This window comes from Anabrus simplex, chromosome 2 (assembly GCF_040414725.1).
Source record: "Anabrus simplex isolate iqAnaSimp1 chromosome 2, ASM4041472v1, whole genome shotgun sequence".
NCBI lineage: Eukaryota > Metazoa > Arthropoda > Insecta > Orthoptera > Tettigoniidae > Anabrus > Anabrus simplex.
This window is the reverse complement of record NC_090266.1, coordinates 755,555,236-755,577,784: the sequence shown is the minus strand read 5'-3', so window position 1 is coordinate 755,577,784 and position 22,549 is coordinate 755,555,236.

Genomic DNA, 22,549 nt, shown 5'->3' with positions numbered 1-22,549 from the left:
CTCATAGTAGCCCCCCTGTACAGAGGAAAGGGTGATAGACATAAAGCTGAAAATTACACGCATTGCGTGTAAGATTTGGGAAAGCATTCTTTCTGATTATATTAGACATGTTTGCGAAATTAATAACTGGTTGTATAGAAGGAAGTTTGGGTATAGGAAAGGTTGTTCAACTGAAGCTCAACTTGTAGGATTCCAGCAAGATACAGCAGATATCTTTGCTATTTGCTTCACGTCACACCGACACAGATAGGTCTTATGGCGACGATGGGACAAGCTGGGGCTGGGAATGGGAAGGAAGTGGCCGTGCCCATAAGTAAGGTACAGCCTGGTGTGAAAATGGGAAACCACAGAAAACCATCTTCAGGGCTGCCGACAGTGGGATTCGAACCCACTATCTCCCGGATGCCAGCTCACAGCTGCGCACCCCTAACCGCACGGCCAACTCGCCCGGTCAGCAGATATCTTGGATTCAGGAGGTCAAATGGACTGTATCGTGATTGACCTGTCTAAGGCATTTGATAGGGTGGATCTTGGGAGGCTACTGGTAAAAATTAGTGCAATTGGACAAGACAAAAGAGTGATTGAATTAATTGCTATATTTCTAGAAAATAGATTTTAGAGAATTAGAGTAGGCGACGCTTTATCTGACCCTGTAATAATTAATATGGGAATTCCTGAATGCAGTATTTTTGGACCTTTATGTTTTCATCGGACGTAACTGGTGCCTCTCTAACAGGACCTGTTCGGGAAGGCTGCGAATTTATACGTGAACGTCGCTCCACCCTCCTAAACGTATTTGCGTTTGGTTGTTGTCTGTGTGGAAATCTTTCCTGGTACAGGCACTGTGCTTCCTGTGCGTTCTCTCTTGCTTCACTGTAGATGAGGGACATGTCAACATACTCATCCCTTAAATACATAGCGAAGAAATGACCAGGACTGCTAGGCTACACCATGTGTCAAGCCACTACACATTCATCATGCATGCTATTGGTCGAATGTGGCACGAATGGCATCTTATTTGATCCTTATAGTTTAAAATGTGAATAAAAATAATCACCGTTCGTGGGATTCAAACCCACCTACCTACACAGCACACACCAACACGTCTGTGGCGAGTCCACTACACCACGGTGACTGTTGCCTCCAGTTTATCAGAAAGCTTACTTGGTGTAAAACTACGTCCCGCTTCACAAACTCACACACGTTTTCTATCACTATGCCAGTGGGGTGACGGTCGATTCACACTGACGTTCGTTGGGACGGCCAAAAGCAGAAACGTCAGGCGCGGCTGACTCAGCTGGTATATTCAGTGTGTTTTAGCTGCCCCTTCCAATACCGTCTGCTGCAGCCCAACTAACGTGCACATGGTAATAGGGGTGCTATTCCCCTGCGGGCGTACTGCATGGTACTAATATACAGTGAGCACATTTCGAACACAATTGTGAACCCTAGCGAAATGTTACAACATCCGTTCGCAAAACATGACGCCAAGAAATCATGTAGCAACGTTCTTTTACCATGTAACTACTGTATGTTAATGTGCCGAGTCTCGTGACCGGGTGTAACGAAGAAGGGAATCAATGCATAAAACTAGGTAACAGTGCAGTAAATAATGTATTAAACACCGAACCGGATGGCGTATGTACTCTGTTCTCGTCGCACTACGAGCATGTTTCCAGCAGTGGAGCGTAGCGGATGTGGTCAGACGTTCGTCTAGCAGTCGGCGGCATGTGCCAGCGGAGGTTCGAATTCTGCGTCGTTCAAATGTTTTTGCATTGGTATGATGTTTGAATACTTAAAACACAGGCCCACGTTTGCCACATTCAAAGAGTACGATGACGTTGTTATTCATCTTCTGACCTGCGCATACTCCACTGGTTTGGGCCTGAATGTACTGTAAACTCTGCTGTCATTCGGCATGTTTCCCTCAGAGGAATTCGTTGACATGTTCCTCATTTATGAGGAATCGCGACAAAACGCGTGTGAGGCAGTACGTCTGTACCAGGAACAGTATCCCGACAGGCAACACCCGGCTGATACGACATTCCGACGTGTTGAAAGACGTCTAAGGACAACAGGCGCGATTTCCAACCAGCCATCAGTACGCTATAGGCCCGTTACATCGGGTGAAACAGAAGAGGCAATTCTGGAGGCAGCTCGTAATAATCTACACATCAGTACACGGACGACTGCACGACAGGCGAACACCAGCCAGCCGTCCGTCTGGTGAATACTGCACGAACATAAATTTCACCCATACCATATTGAGCTACACCAAGAGCTCCATGCGCGAGATTTCGAAGCTTTAATGGAGTTCTGTCGGTAGCTGCTAGACAGGCTGGACAATGATGCAGCATTCGTACTGAATATCTTGTTCTCGGACGAATCACGCTTCCACAAAGATGGGAACGTCAATCGCCACAACATGCACTGTTGGAGTTCCGACAATCCTCACTGGGTGCGAAATGCGGCCTATCAAGTACGATGGGGAGTGAATGTTTGGTGTGGAATCAGGGGGATAGCCTGATTGGTCCTTATTTCTTTGAGGACCAATGGATGATCCCACGCTACCTGCACTTTCTGCGTCAGGAATTCCCACTGCTGCTGGAGGATGTGCTTTTGCACGATCCCCTGACGATGTTGTTGCAACAGGATGGAGCTCCACCACATTGGACTTCGCCCGTTCATAACCATCTGAACGAGGAACTGCCAGGGGAATGGATAGGGCGAGGAGGCCCTGTTTCTTGGCCCGCCAGATCAACGGATTTAACGCCGTTTGAACTCTTCTTGTCGGGACATTTGAAGAACTTCGTTACATTCAAGCGCCGGAAGAAACCGAACAGCTCCGGTAACTCATCACGGACGCCTGCCGAGCAATTATACCTGGAATGCTTCAGCTCAAAAGACGATGTATTGGACACCGGGCCCGAATGTGCATAAACCAAAACGGTCATCATATCGAGCATTTGCTATGATAAAACCTTGTCAGGGCAGTTGTGTTCCTATCATTTCCGGTCTGTATATTTCCGGCCTGCTAACTAATCGGGCCTTCTTAGGGCCACAAACACATTCTTTCACATACAATTTGCATGAAAACGGGTATTGAACTTACATTGCGTGCGGTACGTATTAAACAAATATTTCAAAAAATTGCAATTTTCGCCCCGGGCTCGGACCTCCGACCTGAAATGCAAGCCCGCTCCACCACGCCTTAACCAACTACACTACGATTCCATACGGCGTATGGATCAGCTTATAGCAAGTATTAAGTTTACTGCGTTCACAATATCAATTTGATGTTTCGCCGGCGTGTCAGTTGCATATGATCTAGAAGGCACACGCATGTCTTCCATTGTTTATACTAGTATAACATTACGGCGTCCTATCATAGTGAGGCGGTAAATGCCAAGATATCCGATTGTGTTGTCTGAGCATACCGGCAGTGCTGATGTTTTCAGGACGGAATGAATATTGTGGGTTGCATAAAAGTACATTGGAAGGGGCGGCTGAATCACGCTGTATAAATGTTATGAGTTAAGAAGTGGAATCAAAGATAAGGCTTTTTGCGGATGATGCTTTTCTGTATAGAGAAATAAATAAGTTACAAAATTGTGAGCAACTGCAAAATGACCTCTATAATGTTGTGAGATGGACAGCAAGCAATGGTATGGTGATAAACGTGGTTAAAAGTCAGGTTGTGAGTTTCACATATAGGAAAACTCCTCTCAGTTTTAATTACTGCTTTGATGTGGTGAAATTTCCTAATGGGGATCACTGTAAGTACCTAGGTGTTAATATAAGGAAAGATCGTCATTGGGGTAATCACATAAATGAGATTGTAAGTAAAGGGTACAGATCTCTGCACATGGTTATGAGGATGTTTACGCGTTATAGTAAGGATGTAAAGGAGAGGGTATACAAGACCCCAACTAGAGCATGGTTCCAGTGTGTGGGACCCTCACCAGGATTACTTGATTCAAGAACTGGAAAAAATTCCAAAGAAAAACAGCTGGGAAATTTCTGACGAAAGAGTTGCGTTAGAAAAATGTTGCAAAGTTTGACCTGCGAATACTTGGGAGAAAGAAGGCGAGCTGCTCGATTAAGTTGTATGTTTCAAGAGCTCTCATTGGAGAGATGGCGTGGAATGACATTAATAGGCGAATAAGTTTGAGTGCTGTCTTTAAAGGTAGCAAAGATCACAATATGAAGATAAAATTGGAATTCAAGAGGACAAATTGGGCAAATATTCGTTTATAGGTATTGGAATAACTTACCAAGGGAGATGTTCAATAAATTTCCCATTTCTTTGAAATCATTCAAGAAAAGGCTAGGAAGAGAGTAGATAGGGAATCTGCCACCTGGGTGACTGCCCTAAATGCAGATCAGTAGTGATTTATTTGATTTGATTTGATTTGATTTGATTTGATTTGATTTGATTTGATTTGATTTGATTTGATTTGATTTGATTTGATTTGATTTGATTTGATTTGATTTGATTTGATTTGATTTGATTTGATTTGATTTGATTTGATTTGATTTGATTTGATTTGATTTGATTTGATTTGATTTGATTTGATTTGATTTGATTTGATTTGGCTGATTGACTGAAACACGGATTACCGGAATTGCGCTCTAATAAATCAACGTGCACCGGGCGATTGGCCCGTGCTGTTAGAGGCGCGCGGCTGTGAGCTTGCATCTGGAAGATAGGGGGTTCGAATCCCACTGTAGGCAGCCCTGAAGATGGTTTTCCGTGGTTTCCCATTTTCACACCAGGAAAATGCTGGGGCTGTACCTTATTTAAGTCCACGGCTGCTTCCTTCCAACTCCTAGTTCTTTCCTACCCCATCGTCGCTATAAGACCCATCTGTGTCGGTGCGACATAAAGCCACTAGCTAAAAAAATCAAGTTCCCAGTAAATTAAGTGGCATTAGTCTTTAAGCGTTCTTAAAGGCGAATCTATTGCACCGTAATTAGATCCTGGTGCTAACCAGCAGTACTCCTCAATTTCCTACGCCAGTCTTTTCTAAGGAAACTCCATTCAATTTCGACTGGAGTGCTCATCCCAGGTACAATTTAGGATAAAGGCAAGAAACACACATTTTGTACACGACACAATTTGTTGCAACTAATGAAAACTATGATTCACGAAAAGCGTCTTCACAGTAGATAGGTGAAAGAGAGTCACTTAGGAGGTAACGTTGGATAATGTGAAATCTTCTTTTCGTGATAAGATAAAAGAAAAATGCAGCAATGTGACATCTTGAAAGTTATTAAAATAATGTTATGTTTTAAGATATTACGTTGTTTTCATTATTATAAAAATAAAGAAGCAAATATCCACAATCAATGACGGAAGTGAAGGCAATGCCAGAAATGAAAATGAGAAACAAAGTTACATATCTTTACATGAAAACTATGTTACTTTTTTTCACAAATGGCACAGCGTGAGCAGTCCCTCCAAAATGTTGTTGAGACGTGCATTAGGTGGAAACAGATTCCCTGCAAATCCAGAAACTCGAGCGAAAAGCTTTGCTCACGGATCTCCCAGTAATTAGATGATACAATATATACGATCTAGTTATACTACGAATAGTGAATAATAATAATAATAATAATAATAATAATAATAATAATAATAATAATAATAATAATAAAAATACTTGTTACGGGGATACCCGTGGAATGCAGAGGTGAAAGAAAGTGCGGGCTGGAATGGGTCTATTCACAAGGCCGAGATATGAATTAAAATTTCATTAACGGTTATATTTTCGAAAATAGCAAAACTTAACAATTTTTACATAGAATTTGAAACTTTAACAAATAACGTCAAATCAGGTACTAGACCAGGAAGGACAAGATTTAGAGACAATTTAACAATCTGGGCCTCAAGCCCTAATTTTTACAATTTCTGACCTCTCAGCTCAACTTTACCAGGGTACATTCTTGTCCAAAGGGCAGAAAACCCCTTCATTCAAGGAGCCTTTGCTCCAAAAACCATATCATGCCTCCTAGAGGCACTTTTGCCACATAAAAAAGAGCTGACCCACTCTCAATTTTCTGAGCCTATCAAAGGCCACAACAAACTTTACCATTAACTGCCCTCAAGGCACACTTACAAAGAAACAGGGGTATCTTGTACCCAACCTACTGGGCCTTAGTAGAAAAATAACAGGTTAAGTTAATGGCCCAAAATGCAAAATTAATGGAGGCGTGAACTTGCACTTCTAAACACACGTTTTAAAACCTAAAAAGCACCAGGCCGATGAAACAGGGGCTATTCCCAAGCTATGGAGTTGACTCGTATACAGAATAAATTTCACACAGTAAGTAAGAGTAGAAAAACGGTTACGAAAACGTAGTCACCTCAAATCCAAGATGAAGGGGAGCTCGAGTGGGTAAAGCACTCTCTATCCCTGATTTACAGTTAAAGATATAGGAAGTTTTTACAGAATGCTACATGTTTAAGAGATAGATTACATGGTAAAGGTTTCGGACCTTCCCCGCGGGTTAAACTGCTGAGCTAGCAAGAAATAAAGATGATAAGCGGCCATTACCTTACTGAAGATCTTCTGCCTGAAGAAGGAGGCGCTTCCCGCCTCGCGCTATACGTCCATACAATAAGTTAGATGTTGATGATGTGGTCGAGAGACAAGAAAATCAGCAGTTTTTATACCCTCGAGGAAGATTCGTGACCTTTTATGATGAATAAGACAGCCACACCCACAGGCTTTTATTGGCTAGCTAAAAGTTACACATCAAAATCGAAGAAGAAAGACACGATTGGTCAAAAATTAATTACAGAAATAATTGATTGGCTAACTTGAAAACTGGAGGAAAGAAAAGATTACTATTGCCAACCCACAAATGAAAGTACGAAATTTAGTAATAAGAAAACTTATGAATACAAAATTTCTTCAAAAAAGTTCCTTCACTTCGCACCAGGTCCGACTCTTTGGCTGAATGGTCAGCGTACTGGCCTTCGGTTCAGAGGGTCCCGGGTTCGATTCCCGGCCGGGTCGGGGATTTTAATCTTCATTGGGTAATTCCAATGGCCCGGGGGATGGGTGTTTGTGATGTCCCCAACATCCCTGCAACTCACACACCACACATAACACTATCCTCCATCACAATAACACGCAGTTACCTACAAATGGCAGATGCCGCCCACCCTCATCGGAGGGTCTGCATTACAAGGGCTGCACTCGGCTAGAAATAGCCACACGAAATTATAATTATTACTTCGCACCAGGGTGCATGATCATAATTTTTTAGTAGAGACATCTGTAAGAGAATGTCCACACTTCTTGATCAATAGAAAACAAAACAAGTTGAAATCCACACAGTATTGACAACTGCGTAATCACAAAATTTACGGTAGTGACATCTCCTGAGATTTATTGGCGGAAAATTCAAATGTGCGGCGTAGAGGTGTACCAGCCGGTACAATAATAATAATAATAATAATAATAATAATAATAATAATAATAATAATAATAATAATAATAATAATAATAATAATAATAATAATAATAATAATAATTATTATCATCATCATCGTCATTTCACCATCCACGATAGGAATGATTAAGAACTTGAAAAATCCAACTCTTTCTCAGTCTCTTTACCTTCCAAGCAATTACTTATTCAATTATTTCATGGGATTGGAAGATGTATATTTCAGTTAGCAACGACATTATAATCCTACTTTAACTTAAACGACCTGTAACGTTGAATTATTGTCTAAAGCTTCTATGGTTTACAGTAAAAGTGGAAAGAGCTTACACAAACTAGCTTATGCATCAAAACAAAACCGCATGTCTTAAGGCGATATAACTGAGAATTCATTGAACATTACTTACCTTGTGCGTGTAATGATATAATTCTTCTACCCAGTGACAAATATTAGTAGGTATTGTTCTGTGCCATCTTCGTCCATAGGCCTTCTGGTGCGTGTACTGGCGTAATTATTCTACCCAGTGACAAATATTAGAGTAGTATGTATAGTTATGTCATCTTGACCTATGGATCCTAGACTAGCGCCTAGATTCACCAGGGAATAATCACTGCTTATAAAATGAAATGAGATTAGTTAAACTGAATAAATACGGAGTTGACTATGATGAGCTGGTGTTTTTCCCAGAAAGCTCTACCGTTAACTAATTGAAAATTAGAGAAATGTTACGTGAGGCAATAGAACGTGGAGTAGAATTTTTAATCATAAGTAGATTGTTGTGTCTAGAGTGAACAGCAATCAATATATTACCACAAATTTAAAACAAGCAGCTAGAAGAACATGAATAATAAATTTAGCGAAGAATTTTCTGAACATCTCACACAGGAGACCAGAGCAAGCAATGAAGGTTGCAACAGTAAACGCTATCGAAGAAACGTTGGTCAAAGAAATTTCAGCATATGAAGTAACTGAACAGCCATAATATTCTTCCGTGCTCTATTCAAAAAAATATCATTTTCATTAATTAATTGTATGTTTTCAGGTATAAGCCGTTATTTCATGTTTTCTTTTTTCGGGTATAATCTAAATTTATTTTATCCGAAGTTGGGTTTCGACAGACTAAATTACCTCACAGTTATACAGTATATTTATTTACAAAATGTTAATAATTCCTTCTATGTAATGGAGGTTTGGTTTCTGCTTGAAAAAGCTCCATGTTTCAAGACATACCAAAAGCATGAATTGTTACAAACAGTGCTGGTGTCTGCTTTGACAGTCTTTAAATACTATGTAGATAGCCCGACCTCAATATACTTCAGTCCGACTCGTTGGCTGAATGCTCAGCGTATTGGCCTTCGGTTCAGTGGGTCCTGTGTTCGATTCCCGGCAGGGTCGGGGATTTTAACCTTCATTGGTTAATTCCAACGGCACGGGGGCTGGGTAATTGTGATGTCCCCAATATCCTAGTAACTCACACTACACACATAACACTATATTTCACCACAATAACACACAGTTACCCACACATGGCAGATGCCGCCCACCCTCATCGGAGGGTCTACCTTACAAGGGCTGCACTCGGCTAGAAATAGCCACACGGAACTATGATATTTGTAATACACTTCGTCACTTCGCGGCAGTTCACGTGAAAGCTGTGGAATATCTAAAGCGCGACAAAATGTCACATCAGCCGATGTTCTCAGGATACCGATAGATAGGAGACACCTAACAAGGGTTCGTCATTAGGTCTACATGGAGTGGGGTTCGGACCATTTTGAATATGTATTACCTTCTGTAGACATGATAATAAGCGTTTGGGTTTTCAGACGAGATTTTCTTATGGAGGCGCGTAACGAAGTCTCTGCGAAACGAAAAGTATTTAATCTTGTTTCGTAACACGGCGAAAGCCCAAAAGCTTATATCATGTCTACAATTACAGGCCGTGAGACTGTCAATCTAAATGTTACATTCTGCTTCTACGCTAGAAAGTGTGCAGGAAAATACTGGTAAGTACGGCTTACGCTATTGCAACTGTACATGTATAAATGTTGAAAATTATAGTCGGCTTGAATGTCTTAGATGGTAAAGATGAACCCGAGTTGGCGGGGTCAATCCTTGCTTGGACTCATTTTATCTGAAGGTGCTCAAGTACTCCGGTCTCATATGGGTACATAAAAGAACTCCAGTGATACAAAATTTTCTGTTTCTAGAAGTTTCAAAAAAAAAAATTAGTGGGACGTAAAACAATAAAATTATCTTTCAATATTGTAGTTGCATTGGCGCAGTCACTTTGATTTTAGCTGGGCAACATTTATCGCAGTTCGCTTCTGTGGTGTAGTGGTTAGTGTGATTAGCTGCCACCCCGGAGGCCGGAATTCGATTCCCGGCTTTGCCACGAAATTAGAAAATTAGTACGAGCCTCAAACGGGATCCACTCAGCCTCGGGAGGTCATCTGAGTAGAAGTGGGTTCGATTCCCACCTCAGCCATCCTGGAAGTGGTTTTCCGTAGTTTCCCACTTCTCCTCCAGGTAAATGTCGGGATGGTACCTAACTTAAGACCACGGCCGCTTCCTTCCCTCTTCCTTGTCTATCCCTTCCAATCTTCCCATCCCACCGCAAGGCCCTGTTCAGCATAGCAGGTGAGGCCGCCTGGGCGAGGTACTTGTCACCCTCCCGAGTTATATCCCCGATCCCGAGTCTGAAGCTCCAGGTCACTGCCCTTGAGGCGGTAAAGGTGGGATCCCTCGCTGAGTAGAGGTGGGTTCGATTCCCACCTCAGCCATCCTGGAAGTAGTTTTTCGTTTCCGTTTCCCACTTCCCCTCCAGGCAAATGCCAGGATGGTACCTAAATTAAGGCCACGGCCGCTTCCTTTCCGACCCTGGAAGGTAAACAAATTAAGAATAATAATAAGAAGAACATTTATCACCAAAACTATTTAAGTCGTGTATCTCATAGTAGAGTACGTAATTCTTTCAGACCTGATTTTGTTCTAACATGTAAAAGCCTACTCCCAAAGGGACACAGGATGAGCACAATCCTGGAAAAGATATTTAAACATTTGTACTGGCATTTATCGTATGTCTACTTTTCTTACAAGTTGCCCTATAAGTATGATAACAATAAGCACATCTCTTCCATCACTCTCTGGTCATCGGAGAGTTGTACAGTATTTATCCCACACCTAATTCCATTGCACGATGTCATCTTTAATAAAAATATGAATAGTTTTGAGGTTTCGGAACATGAAAGAGCAACTCACAATGGTAAGGGGAAAGATGGACAAGTTCTTTCTTCAAATTGAACCCTGGTCAATCAGGCGGGGAGGTACTGGCTTTACAATAAACCGCGGAGATGGACAATGTTGAGGAACTGTCTGCATAATGTAGACTAAGTGTCATCACTACTGATGAAGAAGATGCATGCTGGAGATATGGAGTATCCTATGTATTAAAAAATAACTGATAGTAAATATCAACACTCTGTTTTACCAACACTTTCAAAAGGCTAATCTCAGATCACAGAGGTGAATTGTCGAAGAAGGACGTGACGCGCGAGACGTTATTGCAGCCGCTAGGCTTATTTCGGTCGACCCTTCCTTGTCGTGCGGCTCGCTTTCCCACAAGAGCCGTTGTGATGCATTTCTAGTTCAGGTCACGATTATTAAGAAGAGAAGACGAGTTGGCTGCTGTGAATGTTGGAGAGCTTTTCCATGTGAAGGCTGCGAGGGAAGGCAAGTAGAGGGACGATATGCGCATCACGTGAAAAATTCACTGGCGTCGTCTCCACATTTTACATTCAAAAAAAAAAAAAAAAAAAAGAAATAAATGAAGAAAGAAGCATGGATGGAAGTAACTTAGGAAGGAAATCCAGGGGCTTCTAAATACTTACATGAATATTAAATAGAGTCAACATGATCCTTAATTTTATTCTTGTATAAACCAATTCCTTCTGGTCTCAAGCAATATCTGTTACGTACTTTACACGACGAAGGAGCCCTAGAGGATAAAATATAGAGTGTGCCAGTTTAAAGTTTCAGAAAAGTAGTTCACTTGTAGGTTTACAAAAAATATTACATCCTAGTCTATATGTTGGGTCATCAGCCCGAAGGCTGGTTGGATCATCAAATGCTTTTACCAAAAATTGCGTGGTTGAAGAGAAACAGAGAAAACAGATGACGCCGTCAAAATCAGGCGTAATAGGAAAGATGAGGTGAGATTTAGTTTGCCATTGCTTTCCTCACTCGTCAAGGATGTGCTATTCCAGTACAACTAGCCCTGTGAGTAGCATATTTCGTAACATACGGACGCGCTAGCCGTGCTGCAAATGTCATTACTCAGCACCACCGTGTAATATTCTCCCGCTAATCTACAACAAAATGCTACCTTTCCTCGATTTTCTACGTTCCGGATCACTGTTTCCACCCTCCACTGCCTGCTGCCATAACACATCTGAACACTAAACTTAGCTGTTCGCTGGAACAAATTGGATTCTACGTTATTATTATTATTATTATTATTATTATTATTATTATTATTATTATTATTATTATTATTATTATTATTATTATTATTTTACTGGGAGGTACACCTCAACTCCGCTCATTCAAAATAACCGCCTTAATAAACTCCTCTATCGATCAAAAGGTGAAACTGATACTGAACGAACTTGGAACTTTAATCAGAAGATATCACCACTGAAATATTAAGTAATTGTGTTGTTGTGAACTTTCCTAAACTGATTGAATTTCTCCTGGTTTTGTTTGCTATACATCAAGAAGTTTGGACATTTTTCCACAGATGTCACTACCAAAAAAACTCCGATCATGCACTCTGGTGCAAGGTGGAAGAAATGATATCTGAAAGAAGTTTCATACTCCTAGGTTTTCTATAACTGAATCTATGTTAATTTATTTTTGTGTTGGCAACACTTCTTTTTATTTCCGCCAGTTTTGAATCTGGCCAATGAAAAGTTTCTGTAATTAATTTTCAACCTATCACAGGCGTCTTGTACGATTTTGAGTGTAACTTTTGAATTCAACCTATAAGATTGAGAGGTTGTGTACGGATTAGCCCAGAATTCTCTCGAACCTTCCCTGAAGGTATATAAACTGCGGTTTTTCATGTTTCCTTGTCAATTGATCGCCGTCTTTATAAGTGTGTGTGTTAAGGCAGGAGGCGGGGCGCCTATTTCTTCGGTCAGCAGAACGTCTATAAGGTAATGGCCACATAGAATTCTATCTCTCTTTCCGTCTCCGCAACTTACCTGAGGGGAAGGTCCAAATCTTTAATTATGTAACAAACTTTTCTAAAATGTAAATTTTCTTTCGGTTAATGTAAAACTTCATAAAGTCTTCAACTGTAAATCGGGGATAGAGAGTGAGTTACCCTCTCGAGCTCCCCTTCATCTTGGTTTGAGGTGACTACGTTTTCGTAACTGGGTTCTCCTGTAATGTGTTAAAGTAATTTCCATGCGAGCCACCTCAGTAGTTTGGAAACAGCCCCTGTTTCAACGGCCGAGAGCCCTGTAGGTTTTTTAAATGTTTCATTATCTTAGAGCGCTGTGTACGCCTCCATTCAGTTTGTGTTTGTGCCGTTTATTTAACCTGTTCTTTTTAGCAAAGGCCCTGTAGGTTGGGTACTAGATACCCCTGTGTAAAAACCAGTTCAATTTGTAAATTGTGGCTTGAGAGGCCAGAGATTGTAAAGTTTGATGTAATGTTGGCTTGAGTGGGCCGTAAGAAACTGAGCCTGTTAGCTCTTTTTCAAAGTTTTTTAAGAGTAACGTGTGCCTCTGGAAGGCTAGATATTGTATTTTGGGAGCAAGTTCTCTTGAATTAGTGGTTTTCTGCCCTTGAGTAAATGTTTCCTTGTTTTGAATTAAAGTTGTAAACTGGATCCGGTATCTCTAGAATTGTAAAACTAGGGGCTCGAAGCCCAGAATCTGTAAAATTCACTAATCTTGGATTTTCCTACTCTTGTTTCAAGATTGCTAATTGTACCCGCTATGTTGTTATTTGTTAATTTTTGAAATTCTGAAGAATTATAACCTTTGTTAAAGTTTTAAATTCAATTTTGATGTGGTAGTTAGATCCATTCAACACCCGCACCTTCATTCACCTCTTTCTGCTCCACGGGTAACCCCGTATCAATAATAATAATAATAATAATAATAATAATAATAATAATAATAATAATAATAATAATAATAATAATAATAATAATAATAATAATATAAGTTAACTGCGACTGTAACGACCGATACCTCAGCAGCTCGCATACTTACGCAGCCATTAACGAGACTGATACTTCAATGGAAGTGGCATTTTGTTTTGGCATGTGTCGAGCGACAAACACGATCAACAAATGGCAACAGGTGCTATATGTTAGTATCAAAGGGTATGTGGATCTACAGTATGTGTAAGGAAATCGTCATGCAAATATTTGGCATGATTTAGCCAACAAAAATCAGTTGAATAATTGTCCACTTCCACCACTTTTCCCATACCTTGGTGGGTTTGTGGATGCGAACTATGTCGTACATATGGAGTTGGCACTATTTTACTGCCAAATTCCCTTCTTGATGCAGCACTGTCTGAAAGGACGTATTAACTAATTGCGTGTTCACGTGGTAGTTTGTAATGAGGTGTGTTGTGTGTATATGAGGAGGAGTGTATTGGGAGAAACACAAGCACCCAGTCCACTATCCAGAGGAAATAACATATGCAGTTAACACCACAACATGGGCGGGAATCGAGCCTGGGTCCTTCTGAATCGAAGGCCCCGGCGCTAACAATTCAGCTAAGGAGCCGGGATGCATTTCAGCTAGACATTATATGTTTTCAAATTTATCACGACAAAGTCTCCTGTACAGTAGATTCTGTTTGATTTAAAGGACTACGAATATCAGGGTCACAGGTCTTCATTCATGGCGCTACCACTGGGCCTACGTCTATAATCCAATGTGAACGTTCAGTTGTATGGAGAGGGTGCGTCGGAACTTGAAATGAAGTACTGTCCCTGCTTCAATTCTCTTTCAGGTGAAGAGAAGAAACACCCTAAGAATGGACAGTTTAACGATGATCATACGGAACTGAGAACTAAAATAATGAATGCAGTAAAAAGTAATGTAACTTACAAACACTAATAATTTAATAAAACTAATTATAATATTATAAAATTAACCATCCACCGCTGTGGTATAGGCCTAATTGGTTAACGTGATTAGCTGCCACCCCTGGAGGCCTGGGTTCGATTCCCGTCTCTGCCACGAAATTTGAATGGTACGAGGGCTGGAACGGGCTCAACTCAGCTTTGGGAGGTCAACAGAGGAGAGGGGGATTCGATTCCCACCTTAGGCATCCTCGAAGTGGTTTTCCGTGGTTTCCCACTTCTCCTCTACGCAAATGCCGGGATGGTACCTAACTTAAGGCCACAGCCGCTTCCTTCCCTCTCCCTGGTCTATTCCTTCCAATCCTCCCATCCATCCGCAAGGCCCCTGCTCAGCTTTGCAGGTAAGGCCGCCTGGGCGAGGTACTGGTCCTACTCCCCATTTATATCCCCCGACCCCAAGTTTCACGCTCCAGGCCGCTGCCCCTGCAGCGGTAGATGTGGGATCCTTCGCTGAGACCGAGGGCAAAAACCAACCCTGGAGGGTAAACAGATTAAAAAAGAAGAAAGAAAGTAAGATAAAATTACCAGAAGGGTGATAGTTGAGCAACATGTCACTGGCAACTCACAAAGTCGACCGTAATTCTAATCTCTGCCAGTGTAAGTATCACTTAAAAACATGAAATATCACGTCCCTAATTTCGACAGATATAGTGAAATTGAAGGCAAAGGAACACAGGAGAAATACGGACGACAGCCAAATCATACCTTATAAACTCCCAATGAAATATTTTATCCTTCACACACTATAGTTTAGCAGGGGTATAAGGCTGTTTACATTTCTTCCTTTTCCAGCCCCATATCTCTTATTCGACTCAATTAGGCCTTTTCTTTCAAACGACACAGTTACACCTAGCCGTCGTTTGACTCCAAACTTCGCTGGCTCTCTATTATAATCAGCAATCTGTCTTGATACAGAAGCTTGGCCAATGACTTCGTTCCTGTTCCTCTGTAGATGTATGTCTACCACTAAGCACCGTTTTACCTGGCGAGTTGGCCGTGCGGTTAGGAGTGCGCAGCTGTGAGCTTGCATCCGCGAGATAGTAGGTTCGAGCCCCTGAAGATAGTTTTCCGTGGTTTATCATTTCCACATATGGCAAATGCTGTAAGGGTCTGTACTTCAATTAAGGGCACGGCCGCTTCCTTCCCACTCCTAGGCCTTTCCCGCACCATCGTCGCCACTATCTGTGTCGGTGCGACTTAAAGCAAATTGTAAAAAGAAAAATCCCGTTTTGTTGTATGGAGTTGGGGATTAGTTGAGATGAAATTATATAGCCTCTTTTCTCGGCAGAATCCCCTTCCTGACGCCAACCTCAGCTAAAGAGTTAATGCGTATGAAATGAACAATGGTGAATGGAATTGGGTAAGGAGGTGGAAGGAATCGGCCCGTGGCCTATGAGTAGGAATTGTCCCAGCATTTGCCTGAAAGTAAAAATGGAAAACCACAGAAACCCATTCTCAGGATCGCAGATTTTGGGGTACGAACCCACTCGCGTCCCGAATGCAGAACATGACTCCATAGCCGTAACGCGTGAATAAGCGTGGCCACTCCAATTGCTCCTGTTTCTCTGCAGATGATTATGGACAATTCAGTGTGAGCAATCGTCAAGTATTGTATGAAATCATAAAGGAATAATACCCACATAATTAAAATAAATCTGTGTGATCGGACAAGTTCTGCCCATGTAGATACAATAAGGCTTCATATATGCACAAAGATATTACTAAGGTATAACACAAGATTCGATCCAACAAGCCACTTGTATATCGGGCGATTCAGTGACATTATCTCTACTCCATCATGCGAAATCAAATCCCAAAAACCTTCTAGGTAGTAGCCTACAACTAGCGCGTACGTCTTCATCACAATTCAGTATCTGTTTCGCATCACTGTATCGCGGTATTACTGATTACTTACCCAAAATTGAATTACTTGTTCCAGAAACAGTGTATCTCTATTCAATCACATTTTTTTGAAAACCAAAAACAAGTTCTGAAAGACATTAGTTTGGGCATTTTAGTTTTTGTTTCATTTTATCTACCACTAAATACAAATATCTTCACAATTTGTTCAATAAAATCAACCCAATAATTTCTTTTACAGAATGTTAATAAGTGATTGGGATATGAAGGGTTCTTCTTGCACAGAGATATGCCAATTGCATCTGTAATCAGGAAAATATTAGCAACTCATATACCGCCAAAAGTGAAGAAGTCTTGTTTCTAAAACAATTGATTCTATTATTCTCAATGGTATAACAAATACAGAGAGTGCATTACAACAGCAGAAGAAATTATATGCATCATGCTTTTGAAAGGAATGTTTCCCTAATGAAAGTCTGTAGCATTCGTGTGCAGTTAGTGTGTAAGAGGCTAGCAGAGCAATATCGATAACATTCGCTCTTCAACCGTAAGGGACTGCACATCTCCAGAATTAAAAGAGACTTGTGGTTCACACAATACATCCGACTTCATGCGACTATGTCACTTACAAGCGAGGGAATTTGGACTGACCATTACAGCATACTGTGTTTAACAACTTTACAGTGGGCACCATTATCAAATTCAAGAAATGGGCTACAAAAACACGATATTAATGTGAGTTTATAATGTATATATGTATGTATGTGTTTAGTGGCCATAAGACATGGGAAGAGACTGAATGTGATGTTAATAACCTCTTGCTCCTCCGTGAGGCCACAAAACGGCAGCAATGCGGTGAGGCATCGACTCTACAAAGTGTTGGAATCGTTTTGGAGGGATCTGCACCCACGCATCTTGCACTGATACCCACTGATCTTGTGTAGTTGGTGGGGGGTTCATGGATCGTACACCAGCATCGACAGCTTCCCAGAAATGCTCGATTGGATTAAGATCTGAGGATCTGGAGGATCAATCCATGGTCATAACTTCACTGGAGTGAACCTCCAACCACCTGCGTGCTACCACAGAGTGGTGACATGGCGCATTGTCCTGTTGAAACATGGCATCTCCATTAGGGTACTCTAGGGCCAGAAATGGTTTCAAATGGTCTGAAGGAATGTCCAAATAACGTGCACATGTCAGCGCTCCCTGCAGCCGGACAATATGGCATAATTACGACCATGATAACGCCATCCAGGCCATAACTGAGCCACCCCTAGACTGGACATAACCTTGTTGCCACGCAGGATCCTTAGCTTCCTGGGGCATACGCCACACTCTCAGGCGTCCATCAGCTCGATACAACTGGAACCGGGATTCATCGGACCATATCACACGCCGCCACTGTTCCATGGTCCATTGCCGATGTTCACACACCGTTGAGCTCTGTGCCGAGATATCGGCACTGGGACACGAGTTAGTCGTCGGCCGGTGAAGCTTATCCGGAGCAGTTGCCTCCTTACAGTCCTGGCTGAGATGGGTTCCTGACTCCCAACATGCAACTGGGCGGTGATCTGACTCACAGTAGGCGTCGAGCGCTCGATACGGTTCTGCGAAGGCGACGTGGCGTCCGGTCGTTAAACACCTGTGGTCTTCCCGTGCGGCGGTTTACGCGGATGGTAACATTCCCGATTTTGAAGATCCATCCTTGACACTGTTAATCTCGGAAACCCGAATTCGCGTGTAATCTCCGCAATGCTATGACACATGCGCTGTGCGCCGATGATCATCCCACGTTCAAACTCGGTTAACTCGCGACGTTTTGTCACCTTCACGACATTGGTGTGTGTAACAGAGTGCTCAGCTACGTTGCACCTAGCCACAACGCTCAGGGGTCATACACGGCACTTTTTCTAATGGGACATCCTCTCCCGTGACTTTTGGCCACTCATTCTATGTATGTATGTATGTATGTATGTATGTATGTATGTATGTATGTATGTATGTATGTATGTATGTATGTATGTATGTATTTGTGGCTTTGAACCCTACTGCCGGCAGCCCTGAAGATGTTTTTCCATTGTTTCCCATTTTCACACCAGGTAGGCCTAAATGCTAGGGATGTGCTTTAATTAGGGCCACGATCGCCATATTTCCATTCCTAGTCCTTTCGTATTCGCTCGTCGCGTCGCTATAACACCTGTCCGTGTTTGTGTGACGTAAAAACGAATAAACGGAAGTATTTGTTTAAAATTTAGTCTATAAGATAATAGCATTTAATTAGGCCTATATATTTTCACCTGGCCGAGGTAGGAACTAGAAATTACCATTTCTGAATGGAAGATACATTTTGAAGGTCTATTATTTTCAGAAGACATCCAGTAATATCCAGAAAAGCAAAATGAAGATGAAAATTTTAATACGGAACAGGTTACTGAGAATTAAGCATAACAGGCCCATCAGAAATCGAGCATTGTCAAGGCAGCTGGTCCTGGCGGTATAGTAATGGAATTATCGAAATATGGAGGAGCTAAAATAGTAGCAACATTAGTAGCAATCTTTAATAAACTGGTTGTCCGGCTCCATGGCTAAATTGTTAGCGTGCTGGCCTTTGGTCACAACGGTCCCGTGTTCGATGCCCGGCAGGGTCGGAAACTTTAACCATCAATGATTAATTCCGCTGGAAAGGGGGATGTGTGTATGTGCCATCTTCATCATTTCATCCTCATCACGACGCGCAGGTTGCCTACGGGAGTCAAATCTAAAGACCTGCATCTGGCGAGCCGAACTTGTCGTCGGACAAACCCCGGCACAAAAACCCATACGCCATTTCATTTCGTTTCATTTCATTTCATTTCATTTCAAAAAACTGATTGGAGGGGAAGTACCCCAGGAACGGAAGATATCATACATTATCACCATATATAAGAAACGGAGTAGGAGAGATCCGCCTAATTACAGAGGAATAAGCGTCATGGCTTCGGTGAGTAGGTTTTTCAGTAGTATAGTAAGGAACGGATTGTAAAGGGTTGCATGTGGTATTGTATCTCAAGAGAAGGCGGGTTTAACTGCTGGGAAAAGGTGTGTGGATATCATCTTTTATGTAAGTCAGATGTAATGACAAAAATCAGGATCTTCATTTCGTGCAACAATGGAGTTGCTGAAAAGAATTTGCCACGTGTGCAAGGTAGCAGTGAAGGTTGGTAATAATATATCATCAATTTTTAAAACGGTAAAGGATTAAAACAAGGGTACTGTATTTCACCAACCGTGTTTAATTTGTATTTAGAAGTTGTCCTTTGCTACTGGAACAGGCAGTGCAAAAGTTTCGGTGTGCTTACACGCTTACATTCACTACCGTTTCCTGACGATCATGTACATCTGGCTCTGGAGAGGGACGATGCTGTGTATCATATGAGAAATTCAGTGGATGCAAATAGAGACTGGGGATTAGCCGTCAATACTGATAAAACAACATATCTCGTTGGAAATAAACAAGGTGAGGATTTGAATTTTGAGTTCTGCAGAGTGAGAAATGTGGATGTGTTCAAGTACGTTTGTTCACTAATGGGCAAGACTGGCTAATGTGATGGATTAGTCAAGCAAGCGACGCAACTAGATCTTTAAATGGGATCTTTTGTAGTCGGCTGAAATGTGGAAATGCTTGCAACAGTAAAATTAAAGCAATGTTTACCTGACTATTCAGAGCAGTTCAAATCCTCCTTCACTCATGCTGATTTTTTTCATTCCACTTTTCTGACGTCTCAGATATCCTTGTAAAGAAGTTATAATAAAGAATGTAAGCATCAACTAAGAAGAAACGCATTGTGAATATCACTCTCAACATTATTCTGGACTCATTCAACCAAGTGATGGGAGCGTAGGGAAGGATTGAAGCTACCTGGGCTTAAGAGAGACACAGTGTCAACACACTGTGGGGCTTGCAGGAAGGCAAACCTGTCTGCACACTCGAGTTATACTTCCTGTATTCGAGGGATACTGTAGTTCGTGGATATTATATTGATCTACGGGGAATCAAGACATAATGCATAGGAAGCATGATGCACGAAGATTATAACTGCGGACACATTTCGAGGGGCTGAAAGGCGTCTGAGTGGAACGATGTCCGTTGGAAGGGTACCACCTGTTCGGGGTACTCCAGTGATAACGGAGAAGCTGGGGATAATGCATGACATCTTACATGCCATTGCACACAATATGAACAAGCAAACATAGTTACGTTGAATGCGAGATGTTATCAAAACCACCAGTTGTCTAGGTTATTGCGGCTCCCACGGTATTAAAATAAAAGTCTAAAACTCTTTTGCCACCACCGGGTTTGAAACTCCAAGCACAAAACTCAGTGCTGGACGTCAACTACCGTGGCCATGTAGAATTCTGATGAGATTGTACCTATAACGTAATACGAGGGTTGTAAATAAAGTAGTGGCAATATTTAATGTACTGTACTAAAAAGTACAAGGCCGCCTCTGTGGTGTAGTGGTTAGCGTGATTAGCTGCCACCCCCGGAGGTCCGGGTTCGATTCCCGGCTCTGCCACGAAATTTGAAAAGTGGTACGAGGGCTGGAACGGGGTCCACTCAGCCTCGGGAGGTCAACTGAGTAGAGGTGGGTTCGATTCCCACCTCAGCCATCCTCGAAGTGGTTTTCCGTGGTTTCCCACTTCACCTCCAGGCGAATGCCGGGATGGTACCTAACTTAAGGCCACGGCCGCTTCCTGCCCTCATCCTTGCCTATCCCTCCCAATCTTCCCATCCCCCTACAAGGCCCCTGTTCACCATAGCAGGTGAGGCCGCCTGGGCGAAGTACTGGTCATACTCCCCAGTTGTATCCCCCGACCAAGAGTCTGAAGCTCCAGGACACTGCCCTTGAGGCGGTAGAGGTGGGATCCCTCGCTGAGTCCGAGGGAAAAGCCGAACCTGGAGGGTAAACAGATGATGATGATGATGATGACTAAAAAGTACAATTGAATAACATTCCTTTCAATGTAGTCACCCTCAAAGTCTATTACCTTTTGTCAAATGTCAGGAAGCCGTCGGGGAGTATTGGCAAGGCGTTCTATGCTGATGACCGTGACGGTGCGCACTACTACGCGGGAGTACACGTGCCACGTCAGGAAATTATTGGCCTTGGAGGGGTTCCTTCAACTTCAGAAACAGGTCGAAGTCACAAAGGCTCAGGTCCGGCGAGTTCGTAGGATGTTCCAAGACCTCTCAATGTCACCGTTGCAATAAGAGCTTGTAGAAATGCTTCTCCTTCGCTGCGGTGTCTGTCCAGGTGGATGCCAGCCAGTGCATACCGGTGCCATATCTGTACGTCGGTGAGTTGATGTGGAACCCAACAGGGTGCAATTTTCCTCATGTTACGATATTTCGTCAGTATGTGCCAAACTGTTTGATGACTGACACGATCCTCTACGGATAATTCCCGGACAGTCCATGGATGGTCTACGGAAACGAGACCACTCACGATGTCAATCTCATATTGAGAAATGGATGGCCGACCTGTGCGGTGCAAATCCGCATTCTCATTCTGACACGCACCAAACGCCTTGACCCATCGTGCAACCGTCCTGTTCGGTAACGCATTCTCGCCACAGACTTGACGTAATCGTCGATGCATTTTTGCCACCGGCAACCTCGATTTAAATCCACGAAAGCTGATCACCTTTTGAAATCATGCTTTAGAGTGATGAAATCGATATTCACTTCAGCGTCACACAGCAACAACACTCCCAACTGGATGTTCGTCATACACACTACACATCGACAACAACGCTACCTGATCGCTCCCATATCATATTTGCGCATGCCCGATCTCCTGCGAGTGTCTGGACTTTTATTTAAATGCTATTTGTTCGGGGCGTCGACCCATGTGGATCTTTTGCCCCTACTGGCACCATATTGTATGAACCTACGTGTAATTGGAATGGCGGTAGTATGGAATGTTGTGTGTGAGGAAATGAAGATTCAGGACGTCACAACACGCAGTCCCCAGGCCAGGGATATTAATCATTATAATTAAAAACCCTTACCCGGCCAG